The sequence below is a fragment of the Macadamia integrifolia genome, unplaced genomic scaffold (genome assembly GCF_013358625.1).
Source record: "Macadamia integrifolia cultivar HAES 741 unplaced genomic scaffold, SCU_Mint_v3 scaffold2413, whole genome shotgun sequence".
In the NCBI taxonomy this organism is placed as follows: Eukaryota; Viridiplantae; Streptophyta; class Magnoliopsida; order Proteales; family Proteaceae; genus Macadamia; species Macadamia integrifolia.
The window spans coordinates 1-2,703 of NW_024868699.1; positions in this window are offsets into that span (position 1 = coordinate 1).

The following is a 2,703-nucleotide window of genomic DNA, read 5'->3' on the forward strand; positions in this document are numbered from 1 at the left end:
ATTTTCACCTTACCCCCCCCCCCCCACTAAAATCACACCCCTTTTGGTGGAAAGTGAAGTTCCAAATTTTCCTTCACAAGAATCCTTCTTCTAGAGTCTTCTACATTGGAACTTGCATCAATAACTTGGAGATTGCATCATGACCTATAAACAGTACAAAAAATAAGATCTTGTAAGAATCAGTTAAAGCTTATTGGTACAGTTTTCAGGCTTGAAGGAAGAAGCCATTTTTCTGTGTAAGTTTGTGTAGTTTGCTTGGTACTGTGTGTACTTGTGAGTGGATGTTTTCGCCTATTATGTGAAGGAAATCCGTGGTCTGTATGACCTGAGTGCCCAATTCGAAGGGGTTGTGATTGGGCAGTGTAAGGCTTGGTTCCTACCAATTGGAAAGGGATCATTGAACAGTGGAATAAATCACATGCAAGTATGTGGTCAAGTCTTGTTTGAAACCTCCTTTGTCTTCCCATATATAGAGGAGAATGAAGGGCTCAAAACTATACCCGAAAAAGTTTCCCGACGGTTATAAAATTTGCAAGTTTATGCCCAACTGGCAAGTCGCTTGATATTTCCATTGCTACCATACCTTTCCGAGCCCTTGCTTCTAGGATGGTTCTAAGTAATGGTATGGATCTGTATCGATTCAGGCGGTTGGCACTAGGGAGCCGATCAAGCAACCTGTTGCTACAGGTGATCCATTCAAGCAGCTGGTTGCTGCTTGTAAGCTAGTCAAGTGGCCGAATGCTCCCTTAATCTCTCAGATAGATTGCAACTCTTTCGGCAAGCCGGTTCAAGCAACCGAATGCTTCTCTTGTGAGATAATGAATGTGATGGGTTCAGATAGCTTGGCAAGAGTTTTCACTTATTTGAGTGTGACTAAGAAGCAAGAATATCACAACTGATGATTGGAAGTAGAGGAGAATGAGTACTATCTGATCGGCCTGGGAAGATATGCGCTCCAAATCATTGGAGGTTCCTTGGTATACAGTAGTTTGGGCTAAAGGAATTTCTCCTTGCGCTTTATTGTTAAGATGGTGGGTGGCTCATGGAAAAATTCCAACGGATGAGAAGGTCGGATCATGTGTTGTGCCTTTGGTTTCTAGATGCTCTTCATGCCAAGTGAATCTGAGTCTATAAATCACATATTTCTTTAATATCGGTTCTCGGAGATGGTGTGGAAGGAGATCCTTATTTTGTTTGATCTGAGATGGTCTAGTTTTTCAGAACTTTTCTCCTGGTGGAAAAGGAAGGCGTGAGCTTCTTCTCCATGTAAGAAAATTTGGTCGGTCACAATAATATATGGACTTCACCTGATTTGGCTAGAAAGGAATCAAAGAGGATATGAAAACTGTGGTAGGACATCGAATCTCGTGGTGAAGGCGGTAGTCATTGAGCTTAAGAATCACTCCGTTATTTCCCCGGTGATTACCAAATCCTTGAAGATTTGCTATTGCCTGCGACTCTTCAGCTGGTGAGGGCATAACCAAAGCCGAAATCAGTTAAAGAACTTTTTGGGAACCATCTCCTATGGGCTGTTATAAAATCAATATAGATGGATGCTCATTAGGCAACCCAGGAAATACTAGAATCGGAGGAATAATGAGAAATCACGTGCTATCTGCTTTGTTTTGCTTTTCCTCATTTCAGAATGTTTCCTCTAATATCGGAGTGGAGTTTAGAGCCTTTTTTAAAGCAATTAGAGTGGCCAAGTTATTAGAATTAACTTGGATTGATTTGGAATGTGACTCTCAGGTGTGTTCTAACAAGAGCTATTCCTTGGCATTTCAAGCAGCTTTGGCTATTTTATATGAGTTGTTGGATAAGATTAATTGGAGTATCCATCACTGGTTTTGGGTAGTTAATATTGTTGCAGATGGTTTAACAAAGCACGTGGCAGCTACACGACACTCTTCTGAGTAGGATAGACCCCATGACTCACAATCAATGATATAGAATGGGATGCAGCGAGAAAGCCAAGGTTAAGATTTTACTGATCTTTAGATTAAGTTATTTTGTGTGAAGTCTGTCTCGATTCCCTCTATCTGCTGATGGTAATGTTGAAAGTAGAGTAGAATTTGAGTTTGTGTTTGCCTTTTTAAATTCTCTTGTATCTATTTCATTCTTTATCCAATATATTCTTTGCTGATATTAAGCAAAAAATGATGATGATGATGATGATGATAATAATAATAATAATAAGAAGAAGAAGAAGAAGAAGAAGAAGAATAAGAATAAAAATGTGTATTTTGACAACTCATTTTCCAAAGAAAATGTTAACATGTTCCAAGTCATAAAACCCAATTTCAGCTGAGTGGCCACCCGAGGCCGGTATACTAAAAGAAATGTATATGAATGAAAGTCCAAATGCACCCTTACCTATCATGAAGGAGACGCCGTTGTTGCTCTTGAGCCAAATGAAGTCTTTATTATTGTTGATGTAATCATTGAAGTTCTTGACTCACAGTTAGATAAAACTAATGAAGTTATTTATTGTGTTGATTTCGAACTCTCTATATCTAATCTTGAACTTAATGATGGAAGCTTGATCAGTCAGGTTGGCTTTCTCATCATCATGCCAAATCACACAAACTGTTTTGCCTACTATGAAACTTAAGAGAAAGATTAGATATATTAATAAGAATAATCATTTCACTTAAAAAAAACACAAGGAATCACCTAAATATATATATATATATATATATATAT